Here is a 22578-nt window from a genome sequence, read left to right on the forward strand (position 1 = left end):
GTCGTCTCCTGACCTCCACACACATGGAAGTGTGAGCACATGGACCCATTCAATAAATGGTCAAACCGTATAAATGTTTAGAAAATCTTCAGCTCCTTCCCCAAAGCAGCTGTGCTACTTCGTCAGCACATCCTTGCGGTCCGTGGCATCTTCAATCTCTCAATCCCAGGCACTCAAGTGGGTGGGTGTTGACAGACATCTCATTGTGATTTACATTAGCATTTCTGCTATTACTAAATGTCCTCCACGGCCATCCATCCATCCTCTCGGGTGATATGTCTATTACAATCTTTGACACATTTCAAAGTGTCTCCTAATTACTGAGCCCTAAGGATTCTTTGCATGATCTGGGTGCAAATCCCTGATCAAATAACTGATTTGTAAATATCGTCTTCATCCCCATCTCTATCTTGTTCCTTTTTGAATATTACCTTTTAAAGAGTAAAACAACTTTAAATTTTCTGAATGTATAACCCATCAATAGTTTATCTTCTACTTTATACTTTTGACGTCAAACCTAATTATTGTCTCATAATGGCTAAGGACTGTAATGATTTTTCTTTTAGCTTTAAAGAAGTTTTGTAGTATCAATTATTCAGATATTTTCATACATATGTTTTTGAAATAATTTTTTATTGGTGACAGGTTTCATAAAGACACATTCCTTCAAGTTTATTACACACTTTGATTACAAATGGCCAATAAGAATATGAAAAAATATTCAACATCCTAGCCACCAGGGAAACACAAATTAAGCATACATTAAGATTCTGTTTTACCCTTGTCATATGGCAGTCGTTAAGAAAACGAAGGTGGGGTTGATAGCTCAGTGAGTAAAGAGCGTGCCAGAGATCAGAAGGGCCTGGAAGAGCTAAGTGTGTGGTGTTGAGTGGTGTTCGTAATCTCTGCCTGGGGAGGCAGATACGGTGATTCCTGGGACTCCCCGGCTAGCTGGCTTAGCTTAGTGCCCCAGGCCAGTGAGAGACCCTATTTCAAAATACAATGTGGACAATACCTGAGGAATGGCACTTGAAGTTTTCCCTGACTCCCTATACCCACACACACCATCTCCTATAGCTACTACATACACCTACACACACATACCCCTATACACACCCCTACCCATACACACACACACACACACACACACACACACACACACACACCTACAACACTCGTTCGTACATCATATACACAAATATACCCCTACCCCTACAGACACCCCATACACATACCCCTACACACATATACACACTGATACACTACCACACACACACACACACACGCACACATGCACGCACACATGCACGCACGCACATATACACACCCAACTGTAATCTCTGTCTTCTTCGCAGTATGTTACCAGTGATTCTCTGCTCAGATTTTTTTTTTTTTTTGCATTAGCATTGATGAGCTAACCTTGACCTCCTCTGATTACCTCTCTCTGTGTAGCTCAGGGATCCGACAGTGGTAAATCTGGAGGTGATGTTCAAAGACTTAGAGGCCTCAGCTCCCAGCCTGGCCAGTGGCTCTGGCTGACTGGAGAATGGGTTCAGTGTTCTGTCCCTGCTCAAGTCTGCTTGGTTTCTCTCTACTCATGCTCCTGAGTGTCTCCCTGCACGGCCCCCAGCACATCTCTGCAGTTCTCAAACAGCTCAGAATGTTTAGAGACCACCCATAATCTTCTCATTTCCAGCATTTCCCCATCGGTTTCTGCCTGGTATCTACGTGGCCCAAATATAATTGCGAAGAGTTGGGAAGCCATACTTACACACTTACAAGGCTACTTGACTAATTAGTCCTTCAGTGGTTTGTGAAAAGGCTGGAATTGTGCAGATCCAGAGTCAAACTACAAATGCTCTTGGGCTACCTTTAGCCTCTCAACTAACCACATGTGCCCACCAATGTGTTTAACCTCTAAGCCTTGACTGTCAGGGAGATCTTTTTGGAAACACGGGTACAGATCTTTAGCTCACCCCACCCTTAGAGCTATGAATATCATCAGACAGCATTTGAGGATAACCACAGAGTCCCTGACTTTCCTGTAGTCCAAATATCTGATATTTCCTATTGTAGAAAATTTTAATCCCAATCCGGTATTTCTTCCCTGCCTTTTGGCCATATAATTCCCAAATAAAAGACCCAAACAACATTTATATTTACAACAAACCTTAATGAGCACTAAAGCTGGTCAGATATCTACTCTCTATGCTATTAAAATCCATTTCCTATCGATAACCCCAAGTTATTACTTAATATGCTTCATCTGGGCTGCTCTGAACTCACATTGGCCAGCCCTCAGGGCCATGTTTTCATGAACTCGTCTAACTCATGGTGTTTTCTCTCTCTTCCTCACCTTCGTCTCCCCTCTGGTTCTCCTCCCACCCCTGGGCCCAGGAATTTTAAAATTTGCCTATGTCTCTCCTGCCCAGCTATTGGCTGTCAGCATCTTGATATAGCAATCAGAAATAACTTGGGGGGTTGGGGATTTAGCTCAGTGGTAGAGCGCTTGCCTAGCAAGCGCAAGGCCCTGGGTTCGGTCCCCAGCTCCGAAAAAAAAAAAAAAAAAAAAAAAAAAAAAAAAAAAAAAATAACTTGGGGCAAGGTCACATAGCATCATTGGGGTCCATATATTATTGACTTTCTCATCTCTGGGGTAAGCAGGTCTTAGCATTACAATACATAGCAAAAGACCAAACCTCAATTGTTTCCACCCATGTATTTGAAAAATATCTTTACATATGGCTTTTAATTGTTCTGTAACTATGAAAACCTCCATGAAATCATGGCCATGTTGGAACATAGAACTTGGGGCAACCTGAATCTGTGTTTTGGACTATTGGTCACTCATATTCAGAAAGACCATCTCTTCTTCCCTTTGAGGGGAGAGCCACGCTGATGTGACAGTCCCCTGGACTGGCAGAACTATATCCCTCTACACCTTTTCTATGCTGGGATTGCCTCTTTCACCGAAACAATACCAGGAAAGCTTTTGAAGTCTGTCCCAAGTAAAACTTGTTCCTGTGCAGTGACACTCTGCAACAGAACTGCCCCACAGTTAAAGGTCCTGTCCTTTCTGGGACATATGGGGTATGAGATCAGATCCCCTGAGTCTTGCAGGTTTTAGAGAAGTTCTGGATAGATTTCAGCTCATCAATATTTTTTCAGTTTCCATTTTGAAATTTTTTTTTTCTTCAGGCCAGCCAGTCCTGCCTTGTATTTGTCTGGTTTTATGTTTAAATAACTTGTCTCCAGGGTCCGAAGTCTTGTATGTAGTCTGAGACAAAGACCCAGCACTGTCCTCTCCCGAGATGACTGATGGCTCTCTGAGCGATGCTGCACTGATTGGATCCACACCCACCTGCAGTCTGTTTGTGTATATAATTTTTTGATGAGACTAATGTTGTTTGAGTGCGCGTGTGTGTATACTTCGGTGCAGCTGCGGGAGAAAATGGCATTTAAATTTCCAAAGCAAAATGAATCCTAGCAACATTTTTGGAGAAGATGGGAGGAGCTGGCTACAATGGTTAAGATTAAGTTGTAGAAAAAAATTCCTGGAAATAGCTCCCATTGTAGACTGTTAACTTGCACTGTGTTGTGTCTGAATTTCGCCTGTTGTTGATGCTAGGGACTTGTGGATCACATCCTCGTCCTAATTGCGCCACTGTTGGGGGGATTATAAAGAGCAACACAGATAGTTTATTAAGAAAGAGGGAGCAGGTGCTCGCTTCGGCAGCACATATACTAAAATTGGAACGATACAGAGAAGATTAGCATGGCCCCTAAGGATCACGCAAATTGTTTTCCATATTTTTTTTCAACATCTTTAGTCATCAGGAAATGCAAATCAAACAACCCTAGATTTCACCTCACACCAGTGAGAATGGCTAAGATCAAAACTCAGGTGACAGCAAATGCTGGCGAGGATGTCCTCCATTGTTGGTGGGGTTGCAGACTGGTACAACCATTCTGGAAATCAGTCTGGAGGTTTCTCAGAAAATTGGACATTGAACTGCCTGAGGATCTATACCTCTCTTGGGCATATACCCAAAAGATGCCCCAACATATAAAAAGACACGTGCTCCACTATGTTCATCGCAGCCTTATTTATAATAGCCAGAAGCTGGAAAGAACCCAGATGCCCTTCAACAGAGGAATGGATACAGAAAATGTGGTACATCTACACAATGGAATATTACTCAGCTATCAAAAAACGTTTATGAAAAAGAGGCAAATGGTTGGAACTGAAAATATCATTCTGAGTGAGCTAATCCAATCACAGAAAGACATACATGGTATGCACTCACTGATAAGTGGCTATTAGCCCAAATGCTTGAATTACCCTAGTGGCCTAGAACAAATGAAACTCAAGACGGATGATCAAAATGTGAAGGCTTCACTCCTTCTTTAAAAGGGGAACAAGAATACCCGTGGCAGGGAAGAGAGAGGCAAAGATTAAAACAGAGACTGAAGGAACACCCATTCAGAGCCTGCCCCACATGTGGCCCATACATATAGAGCCACCCAATTAGACAAGATGGATGAAGCAAAGAAGTGCAGACCGACAGGAGCCGGATGTAGATCGAACCTGAGAGACACAGCCAGAATACAGCAAATACAGAGGCGAATGCCAGCAGCAAACCACTGAACTGAGAACGGGACCCCCGTTGAAGGAATCAGAGAATGAACTGGAAGAGCTTGAAGGGGCTTGAAACTCCATATGTACAACAATGCCAAGCAACCAGAGCTTCCAGGGACTAAGCCACTACCTAAAGACTATACATGGACTGACCCTGGACTCTGACCTCATAGGTAGCAATGAATATCCTAGTAAGAGCACCAGTGGAAGGAGAAGCCCTGGGTCCTGCTAAGACTGAACCCCCCAGTGAACTAGGCTGTCGGGGGAGGGGGCAATGGGGGAGGGTGGGAGGGGAGGAACACCCATAAGGAAGGGGGGGAAAGGGATGTTTCCAAATGTACATAGAAATACTTTAATAAAAAAAAAAAAAAAAAAAAAAAAGGGAGCAGGCTGGAAGGAGAAAGGCATGTGCTACAAAGCCCAGGTCAGGCGCCTCCTGACCCTCTCTAGGTCACTTCCATGGCATCCCTCCCCTGCTTCTCTAGTGTAGGTTCTTCTCAAGGCTCTTCCCATCCATGCAGTCCAGCTGGGAAAGGTTTTCAGTCTTCTCTGTGAACTACCTGTTTTCCTAGAGTAATCTTGATGCTCTTCTCCGGTCTCTAAATCTCTCGGCTCAACATGCTTTTGAAATTATCTAAAAATGAGCTTCTCATTTGGTCTTGGTATACCTGGCAACAATGGAGAGTATTCATTCAAAGAGTAACTAGCACTCTTATAAAAGAAAATGGCCTCAGTAACATCCTTTGTCCCCTTTGACATGTGCACACAGTGAAGGGGCAGCTGTCTGAACCAGGCAGCGGTTCTCTTGGGACACCAGGTCTGCCAATGCCTTAACCTTGAACTTCCCAGCCTCCAGGATTGTGAGAAGTTCATTTGTGTGTTCGTTTGTTTGTTTTTAATGAGATGCCAGATCTTAGTCTTTTCTCAGAGTAACCTGAACAGATTAAGACAATAACTTACAAGTAAGAGAAATCAAGTTTTGGTGAATGATTTTTATGGCAATTTCCTTTAACTGGAGGATATTCTGCAAATCACTGCAGAGTGGGGCAGGGCCTCACCTCTTTCCGAAATGATTGTGTTTTTGTGGTACGTGTGTTTGGGTTGGTGTGTATTTGTATAGGCAGCTGCATGTGTGTTGGTACAGGTGTGTGTGAACACACAAAGACCAGAGGTCAACCTTGATCTTCTTCCTCAGGGACCAGCTACCTTGATTTTTTTTTAATGAGAAAAAGTCTGTTACTGAAAGAGTCTTGTGGACTGGCTAGACTGGCTGACCAGCAAGTCCAAGGAATCCTCCTGTCTCTGATTCCCCAGTGCTGAAATTTCAAACTGCATCACCATGGCCCCAATGTACATGTGACTTCTGAGGATGTAACTAAGGGAAGCACTGTATCGCAAAGTCATCTCCTCATTCCCCTCGATGTTTCTTTTTTCAAGAAATCTTACACCTCATGATATAGGTGTAAGATAGCTAGACCTCTCTCTATGATGCACACACAGCACATGATTAACACCATGTAGGACAATGATGTCAGAAATGGTCACGTTATTTCATAAAGCTCTTCCATTTTGATTAAAAAAAATGACAATTCCCCCCATGTAAAGGAACTTGGTCCCCAGAACTAAGGAACATGACTTTCTGGACCTGTAATAACAGCTGATCCTGAGAAATGTTTGTCGGACATCTGACATTTTTGAACACACCACTCACATTATTTCCCCAGCTACTCCAAGCAATGGGCTACTATGAGCCTCATATGGCAAATTTTCAGCCTTTCCCCTTCCCTGTGTCTTAGTTAGGATTTCCATTGCTGTGAAGAGATACTATGACCAAGGCAGCTCTTTTAAAGGACAACATTTATTTTGGGGCTGGCTAGCAGGTTCAGAGGTTCAGTCCATTATCGTCAAGGCAGGAAGCATGATAGCATCCAGGCAGGCATGGCACTGGAGGAGCTGAGAGTTCCACATCTTGATGCAGAAGAAGACTGAATCCTCAGGCAGTTGGGAGGAAGCTCTCTCAAAGCGCACCCCCACGGTGACACACTTCCTTCAATAGGCCACTCCTACTCCAACAAGAGCATACTTCTCAATAGTGCTACTCCCTGGGCCAAGCATGTTTAAACCACTATACCCTGTAAGTGGACAGTGGCTTTGGGTATTCTGCTGGACATCCCCTTTGCTGGTGCTTTCCTAAACACAGCCTGTGCTGCTGCCCAGTGAGTCACTGACTCTTTGCTGTTTCTTTTCAACCAACTTCCTCACCAACTTTACAATATAAGCAGTAAATATCAAATATCAATGAGTTTCCCTTCTTCTTCTTCTTCTTCTTCTTCTTCTTCTTCTTCTTCTTCTTCTTCTTCTTCTTCTTCTTCTTCTTCTTCTTCTTCTTCTTCTTCTTCTTCTTCTTCTTCTTCTTCTTCTTCTTCTGCTGCTGCTTCTTTTCCTCCTCCTCCTTCCTCCTCCTCTTCCTTTTCCTCCTCCCCTTTGTGTTCCTCTTCCTCCTCTGCTTCCTCCTCCTCCTTCTTCTTGGACATCAGCCATTCCTAAGTGAAAAGGCTAGGTCCTATGCTGAGAACTCAGCCCTTCCTGGAAGCATCAGTCTCCTTAGACAAGCTACTCCATTATCTGACTAGGTACTTAATACCATGGGGTATTCTGTGGTACCCAACAAATCCACCAAGGGGTGGGCATGTTACAAGTATCTACATGGATAGCTGTGGGATACTACACAGGCTTTGAGATTTGGATCCAGCCCTAGTCACTTCTAAGTCATGGGGCCCTTGGGAGTCCCTTCATCCCTAGGGACCCAGGCCCTTTCATGTATGAAATAAGGGCAATGAGATTCAGCAAGAGGGTTTGTGAAATTGGAGATAATATCCAGAAAGTACTCAGAACACCATAAGTGCTACATAATAGTATTATTTAAACACTTTAATGACATCCATTAATGACCCTTAGCTTGGAGATTTTATGTAAAGATTTAAATAAAAACTATATGTAAAGTACCCGATACAATAGACCCTTAGTAATTGGGAGGCTGCAGTGTAAATTTCAAAGGATACAGTTATCTAATGGGGTCATTTAAGTGTAATTTCCTCATTTGAAGTTAAAAGTCTTGAATCTGCTGCTAATTGGTTGTGTGCTTTTAGGCACATAGCTCACTCTGGGCCTCAGTTTCTTCACTTGAAAATTATAGACGAATAGCCAAGATCTACCTTTATAAGCTAAATGGAAATGTGTGTGTGTTTGCGAGCACCTCTGTGTGTGCGTGTCTGTGCATGCGTGCATGCGTGCGGGTAAACTGAATGCTGTTATTTCCTGGGCCCTATCCATCTCTGTTGCTGAGGCAGGGTCTCTGATTGCATTAGAGTTCATCCAGTAGGCTAGGCTGGCTAGCAAGCAGTTTGCAGGAATCTATGCCTCTCCAGCATGGGGGATAAGTGCATGTTCCCATGGTTGTTCCCAAAGATGTGCTCTGAAGGTTCAAACTCAGTCAAGCAAATGCTTAACTTTCCAAGCTATGCTCCTAGCCTGAAAAATGTTAACTAAGTATAAGAAATGTTCTTATACTTAGAAAGGAGACATGTAAGGATCCTAAGGTTCATTCCAGAAGCCTGGCTCATGCTAACAAAGTAAGGTTATTAAACTTGCAAGATGAAAAAAAAAAATCAAACGCACATGTAAGCAAAACAATTTGCATCTAACAAGGTGATTCGCTGGTCTGTGTTTGCTGTGCATTTGAGTCCTGGAAGACCTGCTCGAGTTCTGAATCCTGTAAAGGGTTTTTTCCTGGGGTCTGAGCTTCTTGCTTCTACCTCCCATCAGAAAGCTCAGTGCATTACGAGTTCAGATACAGTCTTTTCCTTTACAATTGAGGATATGGCAGAGACACCACCTTCTATCTTCTTCCTAAGAATGTGTGGTGGCTGATCATGCCTGCCTGCTTCACTAAGTTTTCACTGTTAGAAAATTGCTCTCACTGCAGTCAAAATATCAAGTTAACCCTGAAAAGAAGCTTTCTCTTAATCAGAAAGCCATCAACAGCAGCCTCCTCAAAGCATTTCTAGACCCAGCAGGTAAACGTATTTGCCATGTAAGCCTGGTGATTAGAGTTTAATCCCTAGCACCCGCACACAGGTAGAAGGAGAGAACTGATTTCACATAGCTACCCTCTGGCTTCAGCAGGTGTTATATGGCACCCCAACACACGCATAAATAATTATAATACAAATTCAAGAAAGAAATTTGGGGGCTAAGTATTTGCTTGTATATGATGGGGCTTGGGGAGAGTGAAGTTTCTGGTGTATAGCACTCTGTAACTGTATGGTGGGGGTATCATGGGAGGAATCTAGTCGCAGGATAAATTTATCTAAGAGACAAACTACTATGGCTACAAAACCACAATTGGATTAAGAAATGGTTTACCCTGCAGCTAATATGAGTGAACAGAACCCAAGAACACTGAAGTAAGTTGCCCCAAATTTCATGTTTGAGTGTGGTATTAGTTTCATGACATTTTTATAGTAACAGAACAAGTATACAATAAGATTTTTTTTTTCAAATACTTGAGTGGCAACCCCAGGTAGGTGGTTATAGGAAAGCAGGGAAATTTCTGTTGTAGGCTTCGGGGACTATCTGATAGCCTTTGGGTTGCTGGAAGCACAGGACCTGTTCTTTTATTCCAAAAAATGTACTCAGTAGGCACAGGGATGTTAGGTCAGACACAGATGACAATGAAAGGCTGTGAAGATAGCCCAAGATAATTTAGTTCTGGGTTCACAGTGCTCCAGCTCTCCTCAGACACAGACATTTTAGTCAATCAGCCTTGTAGTTAACTCAAGTTGCCCTGACCCCATCTCTGAACTTCAGTTTCCATTATTCTCTAACAGTTTCCTCTGAGCTGAGGCCGTCCATCTTGGGGCCTGTAACCCTTCACCCATCCCTTAGTGGATAATCCTGTACGCATGCTCACTGGTTCACCAAGGTGCAGTTGGAACAGTCGACGCTTTCATCTGTTGTTGGTGCCTGTCTCGGGTGAGTGGATGTTTACAGTTCACCCAGAAAAACTTACACACTCTACTTTTCTCACACCCCCCTCAGGGCCCTCAGAATTAGCCAGTAGTAGTGAAAGTGCACTGGGCAGAGCTGCCTTCTCCTGAGGAAGAGTCTACATCAGACAGGGAGTGATATGGGAGTGCTGTGAGAATCTTGAAAAGAATGCATCCCACGACTTACGTGCACCCACCAAGGCTTCATACACGAAATGCTGACAGAGCACTCTGTGCTGTCAGCAAAAGTTAAAAAAAAACAAAACAAAACAAAGCAACACAACAACAACAACAACAACAACAACAACAACAACCACCAGTGAGAAAAACTGTCCTCGAGTGCTAGAGCGGCCCTAATGTGTCTCTTTAAAGTTCCAGGCACTGTGCCGCCCCATACACTCTTTATTTTTTTTCCATCTTTATTTAACTAGGTATTTCTTATTTACATTTCAAATGTTATTCTCTTTCCTGGTTTCCATGCCAACATCCCCCTAACCCCTTTTCCTCCCCTTCTATATGGTTGTTCCCCTCCCAATCTTCCCCCATTGCTGCCCTCCCCCCAACAATCACGTTCACTGGGGGTCCAGCCTTGGCAGGACCAAGGGCTTCCCCTTCCACTGGTGCTCTTACTAGGTTATTCATTGCTACCTATGAGGTTGGAGCCCAGGGTCAGTCCATGTATAGTCTTTGGGTAGTGGCTTAGTCCCTGGAAGGTCTGGTTGCTTGGCATTGTTGTTCATATGGGGTCTCAAGTCCCTTCAAGCTCTTTCTTTCAATGGGGGTCCCATTCTCAGTACAATGGTTTGCTGCTGGCATTCACGTATGTATTTGCTGTATTCTGGCTGTGCCTCTCAGGAGAGAGCTACATCCGGTTCCTGTCAGCCTGCATTTCTTTGCTTCATCCATCTTATCTATTTTGGTGGCTGTATATGTATGGGCCACATGTGGGGCAGGCTCTGAATGGATGTTCCTTCAGTCTCTGTTCTAAACTTTGCCTCCCTATCTCCTCCCAAGGGTATTATTGTTCCCCTTTTAAAGAAGGAGTGAAGCATCTGAATTTTGGTCATCCTTCTTGAGTTTCATGTGTTCTGTGCATCTAGGGTAATTCGAGCATTTGGGCTAATATCCACTTATCAATGAGTACATACCATGTATGTTTTTCTGTGATTGGGTTACCTCACTCAGCATGATATTTTCCAGTTCCATCCATTTGCCTATGGATTTCATAAAGTCTGCTTTTGATAGCTGAGTAGTATTCCATTGTATAGATGTACCATATTTTCTGTAACCATTCCTCCGTTGAAGGGCATCCTGGTTCTTTCCAGCTTCTGGCTATTATAAATAGGACTGCTATAAACATAGTGGAGCATGTGTCTTTGTTATATGTTGGAGCATCTTTTGGGTATATCTCCAAGAGAGGTATAGTGCAGGTAGTGCAATGTCCAATTTTCTGAGGAACCTCCAGACTGATTTCCAGAATGGTTGTACCAGTCTGCAATCCCACCAACAATGGAAGAGTGTTCCTCTTTTGCCACATCCTCACCAGCATCTGCTGTCACTGGAGTTTTTGATCTTAACCATTCTGAGTGGTGTGAGGTGGAATTTCAGGGTTGTTTTGATTTGCGTTTCCCTTATGATTAAAGATGTTGAACATTTCTTTAGGTGCTTCTCAGCCATTTGACATTCCTCAGCTGTGAATTCTTTGTTTAACTCTGAACCCCATTTTTTAATAGGGTTATTTGTCTCCCTGCAGTCTAATTTCATGAGTTCTTTGTATATTTTGGATATAAGCCCTCTATCAGTTGTAGGATTGGTAAAGATCTTTTCCCAATCTGTTGGTTGCTGTTTTGTCCTAACAACAGTGTCCTTTGCCTTACAGAAGCGTTGCAGTTTTATGAGATCCCATTTGTTGATTCTTGATCTTAGAGCATAAGCCATTGGTGTTTTGTTCAGGAAATGTTCTCCAGTGCCCATGTGTTCAAGATTCTTCCCCACTTTTTCTTCTATTAGTTTGAGTGTACTGGTTTAATGTGGAGGTCCTTGATCCACTTGGACTTAAGTTTTGTACAGGGCCCACACACTGTTTAAAAAGCAACACAATTGATTTGCTATGAACCTCCCTTCAAGCCCTTGGCAGAAACAAGGTCCTTACTTCATGAGGAGGGAACTAGGGAATTGACCTCCTGAGGCGGGAACTAGGCAGTTCGTTGATGGGAGAGGGTAAGATGCTGCAATAGTCGAGCTGGGACTGTCTCCCAAGCAGGAGTGAGGCTGAAGGAGAGGGCGAACACCAAACTTCAGAACCATTATCCCCCCTCCTTGGGCTTGAAAGTGTCGAGGTACTTAGCACCAGCCTTTCCCAAGGTGTAGTGCGCCTCCTCCCCATGCCCCAGAGGCATACTTTCCCTTTGGAAATACATCACTTTTTAAATTAGGAGTTTATAATAATGAGAATGTACTCATGTATAAAAGGGCAAGTTAAAGTGTGCATGTAATTGTTTCTTAACAGCATGAAAATATCAAACTTCCATAATAAGTAAAAGTATAGAGAAAGAATAAAACCTAGCAAAACCTACTCAGATTGTGGTAATGCAATTAGAGGTAATGTGTCTTCTCTTTCTCTTCCCCCATCCTCCTTTTTTTTTTTCTTATGGAAATACGTGGTTTTAAGAGCACTGAAAGCTCATCATTGGTGAACCAAGATGGATCACCTCACTTCCTGTTCCCCAAAGCTATATTGTACTTTTGTATATTGTTTAGATAAACAAGCATTTTTGAGATGCTTGTCAATGGTGAGACTCTTGGCTCTCCTGTCTGAATTTTAGCTTGATCATTCATTCATTCACTCATTCACTCATTCATTCACTCACTCATTCACTCATTCATTCAGTGTGTATGTGCCTGTTTGTATACACATCATGTGCATGCAGGGGCCCATGTAGGCCAGAAGAAGGAGCTATGAGCCAAACTTGGGTCCTCTGCAAGAAATATTAGTGCTTCCCATCACTGAGCCATCTCTCCAGCTACTGGAGTTTTAGCCTTAAACTCATACAGAGAATTTTTTGAGTGCCAAACACTAGCTTCAGGTGACATAGACACATGTAGGCATGTCTTACTTAGGGTTTACCTGCTATGAACAGACACCATGACCAAGACAACTCTTATAAAGGACAGCATTTAATTGGGGCTGGCTTACAGGTTCAGAGGTTCAGTCCAGTATCATCAAGGCAGGCACATGGCAGCATCCAGGCAGGCATGGTGCAGGAGGAACTGAGAGTTCTACATCTTTATCTGAAGGCTGCTAGCACAATATGACTTCCAGTGAGCTAGGATGAGAGTCTTAAGCCCACACCCACAATGACACACCTACTTCAACAAGGCCATACCTCAAATAGTGCCACTTCCTGGGCCTAGCATATACAAACCATCACAAGGCATAATTCACTTTTTCACCAGTTGATATAAAAAAATACCTTATCATTCTTTTTACATGCTTATGAGTGATTTTTTGAAATACTGGATTACTAGGTTAGCATGCAAACTATTAGAGATTTCACCATGTTATCTGCATGCCTATTTGTACAAGAATGCAGTGCTATGCCAGGCTTGGTGGTGTATGCCTATAATCCCAGTACTTGAGAGTCAGAGACAGATACACCTCTGTGAGTTCAAGGCCAGCCTGGTCTATATGGCAAGTTCTAGGACAGCACAACAAGGCTACATAGAGACCCTGTCTAAAAATAAAAGTGTAGTGTTAGACTTCGGCTACCACACATGCTACATAGCCATAGACCCTTCCTCTGTACAGATACCAGTAGCCCCTACTGAGAGCATTGTCCACTAATCTCTAGTGAATAGACTCCAGGCACTAGGATCCCCATTTTAGGAATGAGTTCACATGTAAAGAAGTATGCTGGCCATGCCTCTTTCTTCACGCCCCTTTCCTGCCTCCTGCTTAAGAACCAGAGACCGGAATACAGGCTTGTGCTGGGAAACTAAGCAATGCTCACTTCTGTCGTGAGGGTCTCGATTTCCTTTCTCTAGGGTCCCCCTTACTGCCTGTCTGTCTGTCTGTTTATGGTATGAATAACTCTTCTATTAAACTACATACCCATAGCAACCCACCTCCTGAACTCACACACAAGGCCTTTCTGTGTGTCCTTAAAGGTGTAGATCTACTATGATTTTCAGGTTCTTTTGTCCCAGGAAAATAATTTTCTCCAGGAAACCATCAATACAGGAAAATTTGGGGCATCCTTGAGGGCAACACGTCCCCCCTTTCACCAGCACTAGGCTTTAGCTTCTTCTCCCAGTGTGAGTTTCCCAGGGAAATCAATTTCTTGGAGTCCATGGTTTTGGTACTGTATTAGCCAAAAAAAGAGACTCAAGTGTCTCTTTAGAAAGGCCTCATTCCTGCCGGGACAATTAAGAACACACACACACAAACACACACACAAATTCTGCATATGAGACAATATGTCAATTCTCTTTTGAGACTGGAATTAACATAATGATTCCTAGTAGTATCCATGTTCTGCAATTGTTATGATTTCATATTTTTACAGTTGTATACAATTCCATTGTGTATTTTATCTTTGGGTTTCCATTTCTGTGAAGAGACACCATGACCGAGGGGATTTTTATGAAGGACAGCATTAATTGGGGCTGACTTACCGGTTCTGAGGTTCAGCCCATTATCATCATGGTGGGAAGCATGGCACTGTCCAGGCAGGTATGGTACAGGAGGAGCTGAGAGTTCTACACTTTGTTCCAAAAGCAAATGGGAAAAGATTAGCTTCCAGGCAGCTAGGATGAGGGTCATAAAGTCCATGCCCACTGTGATACACTTTCTCCAACAAGGCCACACCTCCTAATAGTGCCACTCCCTAGGCCAAGCATATTCAAACCACCACATGTGTGTACACACACACACACACACACACACACACACACACACACACACACCATTTCCTTTATCCATTCATCTATTGACACATCTGGGCTAGTTTCATTTCCTGGATGCTGTCAATACAGCAGCTATAAACATGATTTTAGAACTATCTCCATGGTATGCTGACTTAACGTCCATTGGTTGTACACTCAGCAGTGGTACAGCTGGATCATATGGTGTTCTACTTAGTTGTCTTGAGGAATGAGCATATGATTTTCATAGAGGCTGAAGAAGTTCTCCCAGCAGCGACAGAATGTTCCTCTTTCTCTGTACCCTCACCAACATTTATTCTCAAATGCAGTTATTCTGAAAGGGCTGAGACGGAATCCCAAAGTAGTTCTAATTTGCATTTTTCCATAGCTAAGGATATTGGATACTTTACAAATACTTATTAATCAATTATATTTCTTCTTTTAAGATTGACTTGTTCAGCTCATTCACTGACTGGATGATTTTTGGTATTTTTGTGTGTAATTTTTGCAATTCCTTATATATACTGTATATTAAACCCCTGTCCGAGGTGTAATTGTCAAATAATTCCTCCTATTCTTCAGTCTGCCTCTTCATTTTGGTGATTGCGTCCTACGCTGGGCAGAAGTTTTTAACTTTATGCAATCCCATTTGTCAATTCTCAGTTTTATTTCCTTTGGGTTTGACATAGAATCCTTGCCCTTGCACACAGCTTGTCTTCCCCCATTTCCTCCCAGGAGTTTTGAGTTCAGGTCTTACCTTAAGGTCCTTGGTGTACTTTGTACTGTTTTTTTTTTTTTTTTTTTAAAGGTTTCATTCTTCTAAATGTGGAAATACAGTTTTTCCAGTACACTATTTATATAGGTATTATTTATTTATTGTTTAAAATAACATTTCCAATAAATTCTTTGAGAATTCCATACCTGTACACCGTGTATTTGACCACATTCACTTCCAATTCTCCCTGTAACTCCTCCCAGATACAGTTCCCTTCTTACTCCCATTCCTAACGTTATCTCTTATTTCTTAAAATAACTCAGAAAGCCCAGTCTGTGCAACTCAAATATATATTGTTATAGGGCTATCCACAGAAACATTGTCAACCTATTAGTGGCTACATCCTTAAAGAGAACTGACTCTTAGGGCTGGAGAAATGGCTAAGTGGTTAAGAGCACTTGCTGTTCTTCCAGAGGACCCCAGTTCAATTCCCAGCCACCACATGGCAGCTCACAACCATGTGTAGCTCCAATTCCATGGGATCTGGCACCTTCCCAGACACACATGCAAGCAAAACACCAACATACATAAAATAAAAATTAAAAAAGCAGTCAAAAAATATGGACTCTCTCCCTTCCAGCAGTCACCAAAGTCCAGTAGCTCCTCAGTTAGGGTGTGGGCTCTTGAGTACCCCCTCCATGTTAGAATCTAGATTGGCCTTTTGTAGACACAGTGCAGGCAACCATAGCAACATCTTAGGTCCAGAGACACTAATTTGCTCCAGTCCCCTTGAACCATTGTCATCTACGATTGTCCTTCTACATGATGTTGCCTGAGCCTTTGGGGGAGAGCTTGTGTTATAGGTATCTCATTTATGGCTGAACACTACCCAGACACTCTCCAGTTGACCAGTTGTAAGTTTCTGTATTAACTGCTGACCACCACATTAAAGAACTTCTCTGATGGTATCCAAGAGCTGCACTAATTTACAGGTGTAGAGATGTAAACTTAGAGTGCAATGTGATATCCCAGCACCATCTTGAAAGAAATAGTCTTTTTTAATATGTGTAATTTTGGCAGTTGCCTAGGCTTACTCCTGGACCTCCATTGAGGTTTTGTGGCAGTACAATTGATTCTGTTTTTGCTACTATAGCTTGTAGTACAGTTTGAGCCCAATTATTATGTTAGCCTCATTGCTGCTCTCTGCTAAAGATTCATGGTCTTCTGGGCTTCTGCGTGACATTGCCGATTATTTTTCTAGTTCTTGGGAAAATGCCTTTGGGATTTTCTTGGCGATTGCATTGAATCTGTAGATTACTTTTAGGAATATAGACATTTTCACATCAAATGTGGATCACCTAGTGGTGATCTATAGAAGTCAGAGGTACCTTCATGGGAATCGCTTTGAAGATCTCCATTTGCTATTGGATGATTTCTAGAAGATAAAAAGCATATCCTGGACACTACACATTAGCATCCTTTTGGCTGATCTTGAGTATCTCACTTGCTCTTGATTCTTAATTTTTCATAGGCATATAAAAATGTTTGATATTTAAAACTGACATTAATTTTATATAACATTTACAGTGGGGTTATTATGTGCTATATAACATTTTATGGAACATTCTGGTTAGTTGGATAATCAATGTGTTCCTTTCATTTGTGCCCATTTTATAGAGATACACATAATTCTGCTCTCTTACTATTACAGACATTTATAGCTATTTCTTTGTATATTACCAGTCATTGCTGTAATTTACTTGAGTCCGATCTCTTAGCCAGCAATCCCCCTCCTTCATTTCTTCACGCTATATCAGATTCTGTTGCATCTTGCTTTCTTGTTAATGGTCAGCTTGAAAGAATCTAGAATTGAGGAGGAGATGGACCTTCGGGCCTGCCCGGGTGGGATTATCTTGTTGGAGTTAATAGAGAAGGTAAAATCTTCTCACTGTGTGTAGCACCATTCAGTGGCTTGGGTCCAGGACTGTATAAGTAGATTATGTCAGCTGAGCCCCATGCATTAACTCATTGCTCTCTGCTTCCTGACGGTGAACACCATGTGACCTGTTCGCTTCATGCTCCAACTATCTTGACTCTCTTGAGAAGATGGACTGCTTCTTTGGATTGTGAGCCATGATAAACACTTTCTACCTTAAGTTGCTTTGTCAGAGTATTTTACCAATGTGAAGAAAGAGTCACTAAGAAATTACGCTAAGGTGAAATACCTAGATAATCTTAATTAGTATCCTTGTGATATGCCTGCATATATTTTAAACAATGCGATCAAAAAGCTGATGATTTTTGTAACATTCTCATTATCAGATCTGATTCCTAAATTGCATTTCAGTCCTCCATCTTTGCAGTCTATTGTGTCTGCCAGAGGTACAGGCCGGAGAAGGCGGAGTCTCACCCGGATGTCTCTTTTGAGCTGTTAGCCCACACCTCCGTACCTCCCGCCGGGCTCTCTATTTGTTTCTTTGATATGTCTGGCTTGGCTTCACCTAGTCTTTAGAAACAGCTGGTGGGTGTATGCCCACAAGAGAACAAACAGGTAGGCTTGGCAGGATCCTTTCAAAATGCATCCGCCCCAAGTCGGAGCTGTTTTCTGTAAGGTCACCTCTGAGCTTTGCTTTTGGTTTAGTTTCACATTGCATAATCTCAACAGGGCTCTCTTTCTATGAGGCAAGGCATTGCCATCCCTGTGTCAGGTTCCCTGGAAATATCAATGCCATCCTCTAACATGGGTTTTGTGGCAGCGGGTGAGAGATCTGGAAAGTTGGAAGCCCTCTGGAGACTGAATTAAGGAAGGCTATTTAGCAGCATGGAAGAGGGCCAAAACGGGCTCTTCTTTGCCCTAAAGATTGGTTTGCCGCAGGGAGATTTTTATATGCCAGAAACCACATGCTAGGCTGTAATTGAGCATAATTATTGCCCTGCATGCAGCAAAGTGCTGGGCTCAGGCATCCTACAGGATCCCAGTAAGTTCTTGATCAGGATCTAAAAAGCAATGTCCCCAGCGGGGCCAGAAAGGCTTGTATTTAATCTGCTTGGTCAGTAAATGAAGACATTGCCAGCTGTCCGATTGGCTAATGTTCTTCCGTAACTTCAGGGCCTCCATCCAGGGTCCAGATGTCATTGCCAACACACTTTCTCCTTAGCCTTGGAATAGCTCCATTCGAGAAAGTCAAAATGAACAATGGAAGAATTCATATGAATAATTCAAACAGGACCTGAAATGCTCTTGGAATACAAAATAAGCCATTTGTAATTATCTGGTTATTTCAGCTGAAAGGTTTGGAAAGAAAAAAAAAAGGTGAAATTATTTGGGTAATTACCTTCTTTTTATTTCGACATGTGGAATGGTCCCAAGTTCAGTGAGCTATTGTGAAGCTCCAAGGAATGCGGCATTCTGCCTCTCCTGCTGGTATTATGGGATGAGCAGTGGGGATGTCGTTCTTCACTCCTCAATGGGACCCTTCAAGTTAGGTGCATTTCTTAAAGACAGATTAATCATGCCGAAATTACTTCAATTGTTTGTTATTAGAAAATCTTTCCAAAATATTCCTGTCTAGTGTCTCACCTTTATAAATATAATCTGTAGAACAAATGTCAACTTAGATTTTAATTGTATAAAATTAAAAAGGGTTTTTAATATTAATTGTGTATCAATATGCACATGGAATGCAGTTGCTTGTAGGTGATGAGTCCTGGAGCTGGAGTTACAAGTGGTTGTGAGCCGTGCAGCATGGGCCCTGGGAACTGAACTCAGGTCCACTGGCAGAACAATAAATACTCTGAACTGCTGAGCAGTCATCTGAGATCTGCCCCACCTCCACCCTCCCAGCCCTTGACACCGCCAAAGTTAATTTTTGCTGATTAAATTCATTTGGACTTTTAGGATCTTTTCTTCTTTTTCATTTTTATTTATTCAATTTACATCCTGATCACTGGCCACCCACTCTGTCACTACCTCCCTCCCATAATTCCCCCCCCCATCTACCTTCTCCTCTGAGAAGGTGGACTGACCCCCCACCCCAACCCCTGCCTCAGGAGGAGTATCTTTGAACAACAGGTCCTGTTTGAAGGTTCACATGATTAAGTCAGGCCCACCCAGAATAATCTCCTTTTTTTATGAATTCATCTTTATTAATTAGTGACTGTAATGCCATCGGTAAAAGTCTCCTTGCCTTTGTCAAGACATTGAGATCCAGCATATCCATATGTCCTGTCTACATTCTAGGAGAGGAAGTGATATAGGACTTACGTGTTGTATAGCTATTTCTTCTTCATGAAAACATTTCTTCCTGGAGAGAAGAGGAGGCTCATGAGACTCGGGAAGTAAACAACCCACAAGTCTCAAGAAGGCCCTGAAACTAACAACACACATAGGACCCCTCTCAAGATTGTGGAAGCAGTTAATAATTGTTGGGCAGAACCAGAGTCTCCTGGAGGAGATTGTCTGACTTGCTGAGCTAACTCCAAGTCATGCAGAGATCCACAGGGATACAGCTTTCATGAGTTATCTCCTGTTCCTGTGAGTAACCTCTGGACCACACTCTTGTAAATAACCCCTACAAAATATTTGGTTTGTAAGTGCGTTGGTTTGAATGTAAATAGACCTCCATAGGCTATATATGTTTGAGTATGGATCTTCTATTGGTGGAAATGTTTAGGAAGGATTGAGAAGAGTGTTGTCTTGTTAAAGGTGGGCATTGAGATTTCAAAAGACTTGGGCCATTCCCAGTGAGCTCTTTTTATGTCTCCTGCTCGGGGAATTAGATGTGAAATTGCTCCAATGTCACATATCCTAACCTTCTGAACTCATAAGCCCAATGAAATGCTTTCTTACATGAGTTGCCTTGTTATGGTGTTTTATCACAGTGATAGAAAAGAAACAGAGGGGGTTGGGGATTTAGCTCAGGGGTTGGGGATTTAGCTCAGTGGTAGAGCGCTTGCTTAGCAAGCACAAGGCCCTGGGTTCGATCCTCATCTCCGAAAAAAAGAAAAAAAAAAAAAAAAGAAAGGAAACAGAGACATCAAACTTGGTGTAAAGACTACTTTGGTCTGTCATTAGTTCCCTGACTGTGGTGAATAGATGTTCATGTCATGTGCTCTCAGGTAAAGTCTCAGGTAACAAACACCAGGATGAAGTGGGCCCTGGAATCATCCCAGTACTCTACTAAAATTAAAGGCTGCCATGCATCTTAAAAAGAACTGTTTTCAACAAACAGTTCTTGAAAAATATTTAGACTTAGATAAATGATGTATAGAATTGAGTTGGTTCAAGAATTTTTATTAAACACGATAAAATTTACCTGGAAGTTTGTCCAAGAATTTATATTACAACAGGAAGAAAATTCCCTGAAAAAAAACCCCTCCAATAGTACAAAATCACACACTAAAAATAACAGGGTGATGGAGAAATTAAAGTTAAGAGAAGACTACTCAGAATGTGAGCTACTTTATTACCAGAACATGGGAAAGACGGTGAGAGTCCTAATAAAGCGCCTAGCAGACTTTAAAAGACAGTTTCAATGCCTAATAAATAATGATATATTACAGAAAATATTGGATCCTACCTAACAAAGAGAACAATGAGCATAACTGAATGGCTGAGGAGAGTGAAGAGACAGAGTCAGTCAGGCACAGCTGGTGCAGCAGGGCACACGCATTAAGCCTATCACCAACCTCAGCTAAGAGGAAATTTGGGGTGCAGAAGAATTGCACATACATTTGAATCCCTGTGCAGGATATGCACCTTTCTTCTTTAGTGTGGGTTGGGGTTAGCTTTTGTCACTTGTCTAACATGGGGCTGCTGGAGAGATGGCTCAGAAGTTAAGAACGCTTCCTGCCCTTTTGAAGGGCCCAAGTTCGATTCCCAGCACCCACTCAGGCAACTTAAAAATGCCAGTAACTCCAGTTCCAGGAGTCTGTTTTGTGTGACCTTGCACCCCACATGAATGTATGCAGACATGCACACAAAATAATACGTATTTTTAGAAAGCTAAGCTTTTGAATATAAATCTGGTTTCCACAGAATTGATCCCTTTCTCTTTTTTTTGCCAATGCTCTCCTCCTTCTCTCCCTCCCCCTTCTTTCCCTCCCGCCTCTCTCACCCCTTCCTTAAGCTGTGGCCCGGTCTCACTCTGTAGCCTCTCTTCTCGCTCTGCCCCTGGCTCTAATCAGGTAGTCACTTTGCCTCTTGCACCTCATCACACAATCTCACCACTTTGCATTCAGATACTCGGCACTTTTCAGACTATTCTGTGAAACTCATATATTTTCATTAAGACTTGATAATAAACCCTAGCACTGAGAAAGTATTTTTTCCCCAAGTCCATGATTGATGGCCCTGTGATGGAGAGCTTAAGTGGCTCCAGTCCTCGGTTCAGGCATGAGGCTGCTTGGCAGTGCTTCTCGGCACAGTGGCTCTGCTGGGTACCTACCCGGAGCCATCTGGACACAGCTCCCTTTCTCCAGGCACCGTGGAGGAATCGGCAGCCTTCCAGCTTGGCGTCTCCTCTCTCACTTTACCTGTTACGCTGGAGGAAGAACATCCAGACAGGAAGGCAGCTGTGGCTTTACCCCACCAGATGTGAAATAAGATCTTAATTTTCCTGCAGGTTAGGGGTAGAAAACTATGAATGATCCCTGGGTTCTTTCCTCCTTCATTTATTTATTTTATCATCTCTGTTTGTAACATGCTTATGGACATGTGTGTGCAGCTGTGTGTGGGTGCGTGTGACAGGATGCATATGGAGGTTGGAAGACAACCTCAGGTGTCGGCCCTCACTGTCTACTTTGTCTGAGACAGGGTCTCTTGGTCACCGCTGGCACACCAGGTTAGCTTGTCCACAAGACTCTGGGGATTCTCCTGTCTCTACTTCCAAGCTCTCCACAGGAGCACAGGGATTGCAGACATTGCCTGCCATGTCTGAGCTGTGGTGATCCAACTTCATGTTCTCATGTTTGCTTGGCAAATGCTTTACCCACTGAGCCATCTTCCCAGTTCCCCCTACTCATTCCTGTGCATTCTGCTTCTTCTTCCTTTTCTCTTTACATTCACCTCACACTCAGATCCATGCAGCTCGGTTGGAAGAACTCTCTTGGAGTCAGTGGCGGGAGCTGAAACCTGACAGAAGCTCTGAAGAGTCAGAGGGGCCAGCATACCGCCACAACCTCCCCTGGGTGTTTCTGGGATGGATAACTGTCAGCTACCCCAGGAGTCCCCAGCCTAGGAGTGTGTGCCCTTA

At 42.8% G+C, this 22578-nt stretch overlaps 1 pseudogene; it reads left to right on the top strand.

Moving 5' to 3' along the window:
• The first annotated feature begins 3720 nt into the window (after nucleotides 1-3720).
• Nucleotides 3721-3815, top strand: LOC116911886 (annotated as a pseudogene).
• The last annotated feature ends 18763 nt before the right edge of the window (nucleotides 3816-22578 follow it).

Source organism: Rattus rattus, chromosome 10 (assembly GCF_011064425.1).
Source record: "Rattus rattus isolate New Zealand chromosome 10, Rrattus_CSIRO_v1, whole genome shotgun sequence".
Taxonomy (NCBI): domain Eukaryota; kingdom Metazoa; phylum Chordata; class Mammalia; order Rodentia; family Muridae; genus Rattus; species Rattus rattus.